Genomic DNA, 12,226 nt, shown 5'->3' on the forward strand with positions numbered 1-12,226 from the left:
ACAAAGTAGTGGTTGGACTGTTGCTCTATTGCTGTGAGCTAGGCTTCGGCATGGCATCAAAGGAGTGTGGGCTCTGGGGATACCCACCGACTTTGGTTTGAGTGTGGGTTCTGCCACTCACACAGCTGAGAAACCCTAGGCAAGTTTTTTTTAACATCGCTAGGCTTCAGATTTCTAATGGGTAAAATCAGGATAATATTGTCTTCCTTATAGGAACGTTGTAGGGGTTAAAAAGGATGGTTACTGTAGGAGAGGATGTCTGTTCTTAATTTTCCCTCATTGCTGCTGCCTATTTTGACAAACATGGCTAAGAAAGGATTGGAATGTAAATAGCTGTGTGACCTTAGAGAGATCATTGACCATCTCTGAGTGTCATTCGCATTTCTTATCTGTTTCTGCCTCACTTTTCTCATCACATTGAATGATGGAATTCAGTTAGAGATTTCTGAGATCTCTTTCTTTTAGGTAATCTAGGATTTCTTTGACTCATTGGAGCAGATTTTTTTTGGAGGAGGGTAAGACGGGGGAACCTCAGGTATATAACATTGGATTAACCATAATTCTCACTCTCATCATTGGTCCATACATTTCCTGCTGGTTTTCTTTCTTTTATTCTTTCTCTTTCTTTCCCTCCCTCCTTCCCCCTCCTTCCCCCTCCTTCCTTCTTTTCTTCCTTCCATTCTTCCTTCCTGTTCATCTATCTGTTTACTTATTTATTTATAATAATATTGTAAGTACCTGCAAACCACCTACAACAAAAGATAGGTCTTTGATAATTATCGAATATCTAATCCTGCATCGCACCACAACCACCAAGCTATCCTGTCTATCTCCTCCACTACCACAAGTAATCATTATCTTTTTTTTAATTGTGGTAAAATATACATGACATAAAATTTGCCATTTACACCGTGTTTAAATGCGTAGCTCTTTAGTGTTAAGTACATTCATGTTGTTATGCAACTAACCTTCAGAACTCTTTTCATCTTGCAAAACTGAAACTCTGTACCCGTTAAAGAGTAGCTCCCCATCCCTCCTCCCCCGGCAACCACCATTCTGCTTTCTGCCTCTGTGAAATCTGACTAGGTGCCTTGTGCAAGTGGTATACAGTATTCGTCCTTTTGTGGCTGACATTTCACTTTGCATGATATCCTCAAAGTTTATCCATGTTACAGCACACGTTAGAATTTCTTTCCTTTTTAAGGCTGAATAATATCTCATTGTATGTTTATTCCACATTTTCTTTATCCATTCATCCGATGATGGACACTTGGGTTGCTTCTACCTTTTGACTGTCTTGGATAATACTGCTGTGAACATGGTTGTGCAAATATCTCTTTGAGACCTTGCTTTTAATTCTTTGTAATATACAGCCAGAAGTGGAATTGCTGGATCATATGCTAATTCTATTTTTAATTTTTTGAGGAACCGCCATGCTGCTTTCCATAGAGGCTACACCATTTTCATTCCCACCAGCAACATAGGAGGTTTCCAGTTTCTCCACATCCTCACCAACACTTGTTATTTTCTGTTTGTTTGCTTGTTTTGGATATAGCCATCCTAATGGGTATGTGACAGTGTCTCATTGTGGTTCTGATTTGTGTTTCCCTAATGATTAGTGAGGTTGAGCATCTTTTCATGTGCATATGTCTTTGGAGAGATGTCTATTCAAGTTCTTTGCCCACGTTTTAATCATGTTGTTTGTTGTTGAGTTGTAGTAATCATTATTTTGAATCCTCTTTTCTTTCTTTTTTCTTTATTATAGTTTCATTGCATAGCACTCTAATTCACTTATTTTGCCTCCTTCATAATATTTCATTGTTTGCCTCTACCACAGTTTAATTATCCATTTCTATGTTGATGAACTTTTGGGCTATTTCTAGGTTTCTCCCATGGTGAACAGTGCGGCTAGGAATATTTTTGTACATGTACCAGAGTTCTTATGGGTGTTATATCTAGGAGTAAATTTGCTAAATCATAGTTTGTGAATGTTCAACTTGAGGGGGTGATCTTAAACTTTTTCCAAAGTGGTTGTACCCTTGTATAAGAAATCCTATGGCTCTTCAACCTCTTTCAGCACGTGATATCATCCGATTTAGTGTAAACTGATGTCTCATTATGGTCTTGATTTGCATTTCCCAGAGCACCAATATGTTTGCTAACTATATGCATTCTTGCTTGTCTCCTGCCTATATATCTATCGGATCATTTATCCTCTTATTTACTTATAGAACTTCTTTTGTTTTTTTTTTAATGGAGGGACTGGGGATTGACCCCAGGACCTTGTGCATGCTAAACAGGTGCTCTACCACTGAGCTATTACCCTCCCCATTAGAACTTCTTCATATATATATTATATAAAATTGAGGTATAGTTAGTTTACAATGTTGTGTCAGTTTCTGGTGTACAGCACAATGCTTCAGTCATATATGAATATACATATATTCATTTTCATATTCTTTTTCACCGTAAGCTACTACAAGATATTGAATATATTTCCCTGTGCTATACCCTTTATATATTCTTGATCATGATCCTTTGTCAAGTGTGTATATTCAATATCTTCTCCTAGGTTTTAATTTGTCTTTTCATACACTTTAAGGAATTTTTTCCAAGTCAGGTTTATTGAGGTATAATTTACATAGAATAAAATTCACTTTTGTTAGGCTGTACATACAGTCCTATGACTCTTTCAAACATGTACAGTTATGTAGCCACCACGATAATCAGATACAGAGCATTTCCGTCTTCCCATAAAGTTCTCATGTACCCTGTTTTGGTTAATCCTCCCACCCCCAACCCCAGCTCCTGGTAACCAGTGATCTTTATTAAGTACTTAGAGTATGTGTTTCCTAGAATGTCATAAAAATGGAATCATATAGTCTTAGTCTTTTGAGACCAGCTTCTCTTACTTAGCATGATACATTGGAGATGCCTCTGATTTGCTGTGTGTATTACTAGATCATTTCTTTTTATTGGTAAGTAGTATTCCATTGTATTGTGTGCACAGTTTATTTATCCACTCGCCTGTTGGCAGGCATTTGGCTTATTTCTAGTTTTTGGCAATTATGAATAAACTTGCCATAAATATTCACATGTAGGTTTTTGTGTAGAAATATATATTCGCTTCTCTTGGGTGAATATATAGGAGTGGGATTACTGGATCATATGGTAACTATGTGTTTCATTTTCTAGGAAACTGCTGAACAGTTTTCTAAAGCAGATATACTAATTTTTGCATTCCCCCCAGCAATGTATGCAAGTTCCAGTTGCTTCACAACCTCCCCAGCACACGGTAGTGTGAATTCGGGGGACGGGGAGGTTTGACTATTATTCTAACAGGTGTATAATGGTGTTTCATGGTCTCTCACTGTGGTTTTAATTTGCACTTCCCTAAGGACTAGTGGTGTTGAGCATCTTTTTGAGGGCTTATTTGCCAAATGTATCTTCTTTGGTGAAGTTGGGCGAAGATCTGTTTAGATCTTTTGCTTACTTTCTATTGGGTTATTTGTTTTCTTGTTATTCAGTTGAGAATTCATTGTATATTCAGCAACCAGCCCTTTATCAGATTTGTATTTTTGAAACCTTTTCTCCCAAGCTGTGGCTTGTCCTTTCATTCTCTTAGCAGTGTCTTTCAAATGGCCATGCAGCCCCCCGCACACCCCCCCAGCCTGTCCTGGGTGTTCCTCCTCCTTGCTGTGCAGCAGGCTTCATGCTGAGTTCCCCACTATCACCAGCAGTCACCCTGGGCACATGTTGAAGATACTGGTTCTTTACAGTGTTTACTGTTCTGTCTGGGCTGGTCTAATTTTGCTGGAACGGTGAGTGAAAGCGCTCATATCCATCATGAACTTTCCAGAGTGAATGCCCATCTTTCTTGCATTTAGAGAACCTCTTTCTGTTCTCTTCTTGCTGCAGGCTTCAGAATGCAGATCCAGCTGTACTGAAATAACAGTGCCCGATTTTAGCTGGATTTTTTTTTTTGCACATTTGGAATGTGAGACTCAGTGAAGCAAGTTATCAAGGAAGGCTAACAAATCTCTTTTCTTGGAAATGTCATTGTTGAACACTCAGGATGCTCTTAGAATTGGGCAATTTTTTTCTGAGGAGAAATAGCTTTTTAAATACAGCTGAGAAAGTGTTTTAGTTTTTAAAAGTTTGATCAAAATTCTGTAATCTGTGCTAGCCTGTAAGGGAGTATGTTAAAAAATTATTTCCATCCAGTCTGTATTACTTTATGTGGTAGCAGATTTTTCTTCCTAATTTGTTCTACCAATGCCTAACATTAAATTGAATCTGCCAAGAGAAAGACATGAGGTATAAAAATTGGAAAGAAGGCGATAATATTATAATTATTTACAGATGGTATAATTAGTTACGTGGAATAGAGGGAGTCAACTGAGAACTATTTTTAATTAAGCTTTTTATTTTGAGACAATTATAGATTCATATGCAGCTGTAGCAAATAATAGAAAGATCCCTTATATTCTTTGCCCAGTTTCCCCCAATAGTAGTATCTTGCAAAACTGTAGCATAATATCACAACCAGGATATTGACAATATACAGTCAAGATAGAAAGCATTTCCATCATTACAAAGACCTCTCTTAGTGACCTTTTATAGCCATACCGATCTCCTCCCACCACCACCCCTCTTCTTTGACCCGTGGCAACCACTAATCTGTTCTGCATTTCTATAATTTTGTCATTTCCAGAATTTCGCATAAATGGACTTACACAATATTTAACCTCTTAGGGTTGACTTTTTCTACTCAGCATAATTCTTTGGAGATTTATCTAAGTTATCGCACGTTTCAATAATTCTTCCCTTTTTATTGCTGAGTCATGTTCCGTGATGCGGGCATACTGCTGTTTGTTTAACCATCCGTCCATTCAAGGATACCTGGGTTGTTTCCGGTTTGGGGCTATTATGAGTAAAGCCACAATAAACATTCTTGTGTAGGTTTTGGTGTGATCGTAGGTCTTTCTCTCTCTGGGATAAATGCCGAGAAGTGCACTTGGTGGGCTGTACGGTAGTTGCATGCTTATTAGTCTTTCACGAAACTGCCAGACTGTGTTCTAGACTGGATGTTCCATTTCACGTTTCCACCAATAACGTACAAGTGATCTAGTTTTCCCACATTTTGTCAGCATTTGCTATTGTCATGGATTTTTATTTTGGACATTCTGATAGATGTGTAGTGATATCTCACTGGGTTTTTTTTTCTTTTTATTGTGGTTTTAATTTGCATTCCCCTAATGGTTAATGATGTTGAACATCTTTTCAAGTGCTTATTTGCCATCTGAATATCAACTTCAGTGACATGTCTTTTCATGTCTTGGGCCATGTTCTAATTGGATGGTTGCATCTCTGCTGCCAAGTTTTAAGGTTCTTTATATATTCTAGAGCTCGTTCTTTGTCACGTGCATGGTCTCTCCCACTCTTCATCTTATTTTGCAAAGTTTTAAGTGTTGAAGTCCTGTTTATCTAGTTTTGCTCCTAGGGATCATGCTTTTGGCATCAAATCTAAGAATAGTTTGCCTGGATTTTCTTTTGTTTTTATTCTACAAGTTTGATAGATTTACATTTTATGTCCACCATCCATGTGCAGCCCATTTTTGTATAAGGGCTTAGGTTAAGAATCTGGCGGGGTGAGGGGGGTGGCTGTGTATCCTGTGGATGTCCAATTTTTCCAGCACCATTTGTTGAAAAGGCTATCATCCTCCATTGCTTTTGCATCTTTGTCAGAAGTCAGTTGAGCATATTTGTGCCAGTCTGTCTCTGGGTTCTCTATCCTGTTCTGTCGATCTACATGTCTATTCCTCCACTAATACCATATCATTATGATTACTGTAGCTGCATAATGAGTCTTTCAGTTGGGTAGATGGATTCCTCCTATGCATTTCTTCTTTTCAAAATTATTTTAGCTATCCTAGTTCCTTTGTTTTCCCATACAGATTTTAGGATAACCTGTCTATATCTACTAAAAATCTCGCTAGGATTTTGATAGTGGTTGCATTAAACCAGTGGCACCAGTTTGGGGAGAATCTACATCTTTACCATTTTGAGTCTTCCAATCCATGAACATGGTATGTCTCTCCATTTATTTAGATCTTTGATTTATTTAGTCAGCATTGCATAGTTTTTGGCATACAAGTCCTGTACATGTTTTGTTCATTTTATATTTAAGTATTTAATTTTTAAAAAATGTATCTGTGTATGCATAGACAGTCTCTGGAAGGATGCACAAGAGACTGGTAATAGTGGCTCATGGGGAACAGAGGCTCAGTGGGACTGGGAGGCTGCAGGACAAGGTTGGGAGAGAAATGTACTTATGTCTACTGTTCTTCTACTGTGTAGTCTTTTGAGTTTCATATCATGTGAAAGGATTACCTATTCCAAAAACAAACAAAATAATTATTTTAATGTTTAAGTAAGAACCTTAAGTGAGAGACAGAGACAGAGTCTGTGTTCCCTGAACGCTCAGACTAAATATCCAGGGGGAGGAGGCCCATGAACCAGGACTCAGGAGATGTTTGATTTTGTACTTCTTCAGAAATAGGCACTTATAGGATCATAGAATTGTGAGGTGAAAAAGTGTTAGCGGTTCCCTGGACCCACTTCTCTTCTGTGGCAGAGGAAGGACAATCTGGAAATAAACAGTTGCTGAGAAGAAATCTATAAGTGCTCCCCAGACGTTAAGATAGAAGAGAGAGAGCAGTTTGGGAGCTGGTGAGCAGCCCCAGGCACCCCCTCCCCTCCTCAGCCTGACCTGCTTTGCCTTCTTCTTGTTACTGAGGAGCATGTTCATCTGTCTACTTTGCCCCCTGACAGCCCAGGCCTCATTCCAGGGAAGCCAGCAGGTATCTGACCTTCTGAAATCTGGAGGCAGTGCCCCAGACGTGCCCAGCAACCTGGCCATGTCCCTATGCGTCATGGAGGCACTCTTCTTGCAGCCTGCAGGGTATCAGGTGTCTTTCTTGATCCCTGATCTTCCCCAGAGCATCAGGTGTTCCTCCTGGAAACTTCCTATCCCTGGGCCAGGTGGACAGTCTATGCACTCACTTCTCATTTAGCCTGAAGTCCTGAGAGTGGTGATAAAGGTATTGAGGTGATGGTAATCTCACTCAGCTTTAAGGGTTCTCTGTCTGTCTGTCTTGATGTCTGTCCATCTGTCTTCAAATCACAATTCTCACTGGATCCTCACAGCAACCCCATAGGGCAGATCAGATCCTCAATTTTCAAATGACAGTAAGATATTTGTACAAAGATTTGTTTTCCAAGTACTTTCCTAAAATTATCTCATTGCAGCCCCCAATACCCTCATATAGGAAAGGAAAGTTTTATTAACACAGATGTAAAAGATGACAATATTAAAGAGGCAGCTGTGAAATAGTGGGCCTTTGGGAGGACATATGGGCTTGAATCCTGACTCAAAGGACTCTTCACACGTGTTTCCTCCAGTGTAAAGTGGGGATAATAACACCCATATCCTTTGTCCTCCTACTGGGTTGTTGTCAGGATTAAATGACTATGGCTCAGAAGAGTTTTAAGAATTAGCATTCTAAGATTTCTCATTTGTCAACCCGTTTTGTCATTCAAAATTTATTTTTATTTTGAAAATGTTTTACAAAGAGAAGAGAACAATATAGTGAACCTAAAGTACCCATCACTCTCTTCAACAATTACCAGTACAGGGCTGGTCTTGTCTCAGCGATATCCCTACCCACTCCTCCCTCTTTTGCTTTATTGTCCAGATTTCAAAAATGAAGTATGGCCCTAACATCTTCCAAAGGTGACTCATAGGGTTTAAAAATATTATTAGAGATTTGTAAGATTTAAACATATTTGTTATGTTTCAATTTATTGCAGTCATGACCCTTACTGATGCTCAGCTTGACCAGGGAAACCTTATCCTGGGTAGCTTCTGAGTCTTTTTAGCCTAACTCTTGTAATCGTTCACATTTGGTTTGCTTTTATGGTGCGACAAGATGTTCTAGACTCACCTTATGTATTTGCTGCATCAGACATTTCTCCAAGAAAGTCTGATTCCTCTGGAGGGATGGTGTATAGAGTTCCTAATCTGATTGCTAGGGGTGCTCACTCCTACTAGGATGATCCTTGTTTCTAGACCTTACAGAATAGGAAGTGTGTGGGGGTCTGTGTGTGTGTGTGTGGATGTAAGATGAAACATGTGGAGCTCATCCTGATACTCCCAGCTTAGCCAGGACTATATAATTTTAACCTGATCTCATCAAGCTTACATTTGTATCTTCTTTCAGCAGGAAACTCTTGTTTCTCAGTAACATAAATATTATTGCTCATTTGGTTTATCCCACAATACACATACAAAAGTCTCAGAATAACGATAACAATAATAATAATACCATAGTATCATCAATAATACGATTATTGGAAACAGTATAGGACTTTTGTTTGGGAGGGGCAGGTGATGGGGCAGTTCTTTTTACTCATAGGGTATATCCCTCCAAGGACATGCAGTCCAACTACTGTGGTTTAATTTCTCTATGTGTAGTTATTGTCAACCAACTGGACGCATGGACTCATTTGTTGCTTTTTCATTTTAGGGATTTATTTTAAAACTATTAATTGTGTCTTACAATCCAAAGTAAATCCACAAAACAAGGTATATTTAATGTCTCTGTTTCCTCCACCTCATTCCTCCCCCTCCCTATAGGTCCTTTAAATTTTATTTTATGCTTTAACTTTTTATCATCTTTTTAAAACATAAGCAAATACGTGTATATCTTTGCATTCATTCCTCCTTTCTTAAATAAGTGGTAGCATATTAAAACCACTTTTTCCTACCATGTTGTTTTTTTTTTTTTCACTTAACAATAATCCTGGAGGTCACAACATAGGCATCATATAAGAAACATTTCAAAAAGATTCCTTGAACTTAGACTGCTGGGTGAGAGTAAATGCATACTTATTTTAATAGATATTACCGCATCTCCTCCTACAAAGGTAAGTGTTACCGTTTCCTGCAGACGCCTTTTAATGTTAAAGCAAATGACGAAGTGAGATATGTTATCTGTACGGAGAAAGGCAAAAAGATCACCCAAAAGGACTGGAGCTGGGACTCGAGCCCTTGAAATACCGACTGATGGCCTAGTGGTGTGACCCTCTGTCCTGTACCTTCTCGCCATTTTACAAATGAAGAAACTGAGACACATGTAGGGAAATGATCCACCCTAAATGATATAACAAGCTAGAACTTAAAACCCAGTATCTCCTAATCCTAAAATTAGATCTCCTTTTAATATGACATAGATTTATTTATGGTGAACTCATTTTGATTATCTGTAGATAGGAGAGAAAAACATAGTAGTTCTCCTAAGTGAGAAAATTAATGAGATAATTATGGGTAAATTCTCCCTTGAGAGTAGGAGGACAGATTCTTCAAGATATGGCTTAACTCCTTTAGGTGACTAAGGATTCAACAGTTTGATTATGGTGTTGGGCCACAGTAATGATCTTATGGAGAGAGAGACGGTCCTCCTCCCCAGAGTCCAGCATGTTTAGGCACCTTGCAGAATCTTCCCATTTCTCGCAGAGTGCTTTGAATTTCTGTGAACAAAGGTGCCGTTATGCTCTGTAAAACTGCCCAAATGGGTGTGGACAAAAAGATGTAATTTCCCAGTGAATGAACAAGCTGCAAAGCACAGAGCCTTTTCTTTTTCCTTCCTGGAGTGACCCTGGGGTTTTTCTTTGTGCTTGCTTTGCAACAGGTTGATTGACTTATGTGCAATTTGGGACACTGGAGTTTTCGTTTCCTGCTGCATACTGGAAGGGAGCCTCCTCTGGTGTTACAAGAAGGAGGCTGAATGAGGCAGAGACGGTGAGTGGGGCCTGGGCCTGGGGCCTGTGTCTCTAGGGGAGGGGTAGTGTGGGAATTCTTGCCTCCTGCCCCTTCTCTTTGATGAGACAAGTTTCTTTGCCAGGCCCTTGGGTCTTCCGAGGGGACATCTCCTTCCTTCTCCTCGGAGTCAGCCGCAAAGCCAGAACTCAAGGCTCTCCTTTGCAAGGAGGCTGGCACTGGGGAGACACTTGCTCCTTTTTCTCCAGCCGATGCTGTGAGCCGGCATTAGCCCTGTCATTGTCCCAACTGTCCACTGCAATTAAAAAATTGGGAGACAGCTGTGTTTGTGGCCCGCATTCCCTCTTAGCCTGGCCTGCACACCTGGGAGCCTTCTGAGTGACAGCCCCAGCATATGGGGGGCAGTCCGAGAACCGCTCCTCTGGGCAGGGCATTGGGCCTTGGCAGATGGGCAGCTGTCCAGGGCACAGTAAGCAGCTGAAACACATCCCTGAAGCCACACCCTGTGTCCAGGGTCTACATTGTTCTGTTACTGGTTAGAATTTCCTGCTATTCCCAGCAACTCCTGTTTTAGTCTTAAGGCAGAGGTGGCAGGGGAGGACATGCAGGAAGCAAGGGCTACAGTTGTAACCAAGGAGTAATTGGCATTGAATCAACAAGCTAGCAGCCCAGAGGCTTCTGAGCCGGAGGCCTGAACAGAGAAAGGTTTCCCTTTTCCTGAGTTTGGGCATCTCTGCTTTATTGCTCCAGCTCCCTTTCCAGACGTCTTTTGTTCTCCCAGAAAGAGCAGGAGCTTCGGGCTGGGAGGATGCAGGCAGGGAGGGAGTTGAAAGTTAGAACAGAATATGCTGATGACAAGGCTTTTGGAACTGGACAAAATCTAGCTCTACTTGCTTTGTGACCTTAGGAAAGTTTCAAACCACTCTGAGCCTGATTTTCCTGGTTTATACAATGGGAATAATGAACTTCTTGTTGTAAAGATACAACTAAAGATTAAACATATAAAATACCACAATAAAGTTGTTTTAAAAATTACAAATAAAAAAAATATATAAAGAGCCCTGCACTGCCCGGCATATAACAGGTTTATAGTAAGTGTTCAGTAAATGAAAGGTATTACTTGTCATATCCGCAGCAGCTCAGACATACTTGTATTATGAAGGTAGTTTCTATGTGGGTTCCTTTAGGTCTACAACTTGCCATAGACCAGTGTTGGGTTTCGGGGAACACTTGGTAAATCCATCTGGCCACAGGGCGTTTCTACCTGATTATTTTTGTTAAGTATTGAACTTGAACATAGTGACAGTGGCGGGGGTACATGATGGCGGGAGGCATCTGATTGCAAAAGTAGTATCCAGCTTATTGTAAAAGGCATGTAAATCTATGTATAACAGCATGGGAACAGATCCCCAGGTTTGTGACAGAATCGGGAGTTCGTCCAGCTTTGTGTCACTGTGTCCCCTCTCTTGGCACTTTTTCATGTCCCCTCCCTACTTTCTATCTCTGTGTCCTGCTTAGACCCCTCCATACTCCTCCCTGGGCACGCACACTGTGGGTCACCTAAGCAGATCCCTGCCTAAGGGTCGCTTCACTGATGATAGCAGCATCGCTGCCAGCTGCACATCTGGCTGGAGCTGGAGTCACGCCCTGCTGCATCCTGCCCGATGCAGAGCAAACCTCTTCTAGCTGGCACCTCTGGGCACTTCAGATTTAATCTGCAAGCCCTAACATTGGTTCAGAGCTTTTATTTTTATACTGCGTTCCTTTATATTAGTTGTGTCCTTTGGCATTCAAGACAGTTCTGTGATGTGAGCCAGGCTGGTGTCACCATTCCCGTTTGATTGATGAATAAACTGAGGCTCAAGGAGTTATTTCTCTGAGGACCACAGAATGAATGAGCAACAGAACTCACACTAGAACTCAGATGTCCCGAATCATGGGCCATTTTCCTTGCCGAGGCACCCACCCATCAAGAAGGGTCAAAGGGTCAGAAGACTTTCAGACACACAGAGAAACTTGAAAAAAAGAAAAAAGAAAACAAGAGTGCCCACCTATAGCTACTGAGGGAACGAACAGTAAGTTCTGAGAGGAGGATGGCTGCTTTAGGTTCTTGAGAGGGTGGTAACAGTCCTTGTTACTATAATCAGCACTGGAGAACTCCCTGGGCGCAGGGCTTTGCATTTCCTGTTCAGTCCTCCTCACAGCAACCCTAGGAAATAGGGCGCATTATTACCTACATTTTACTGGTGACAGAAATATAGAGAGATGAAGGAACATGCTCAGAGCCCCAGTAGTGAGCAAGTGTCAGCATGTGAATTCGAATTCTAGCAGGCCAGTTCTGGGACCTGCACAGTTGACCGTTTGGGTTTTCTGGGTGCTTTGGGG

General features: G+C 40.7%; 1 protein-coding gene across 15 annotated transcripts in view; it reads left to right on the forward strand.

The window, feature by feature from the left end:
* The window catches only part of NFASC (neurofascin), a 173,821-nt gene that overhangs the window by 70,307 nt on the left and 91,288 nt on the right, over positions 1 to 12,226 (forward strand). For all 15 annotated transcript variants that reach the window (XM_032466996.1, XM_032467004.1, XM_032466998.1 and 12 more), the window contains exon 2: positions 9,753 to 9,862. The gene's annotated coding sequence lies outside the window, so the exon portion shown is untranslated. The remainder of the gene's footprint in view (positions 1 to 9,752; positions 9,863 to 12,226) is intronic.

This window comes from Camelus ferus, chromosome 23 (genome assembly GCF_009834535.1).
Source record: "Camelus ferus isolate YT-003-E chromosome 23, BCGSAC_Cfer_1.0, whole genome shotgun sequence".
Classification (NCBI taxonomy): Eukaryota; Metazoa; Chordata; class Mammalia; order Artiodactyla; family Camelidae; genus Camelus; species Camelus ferus.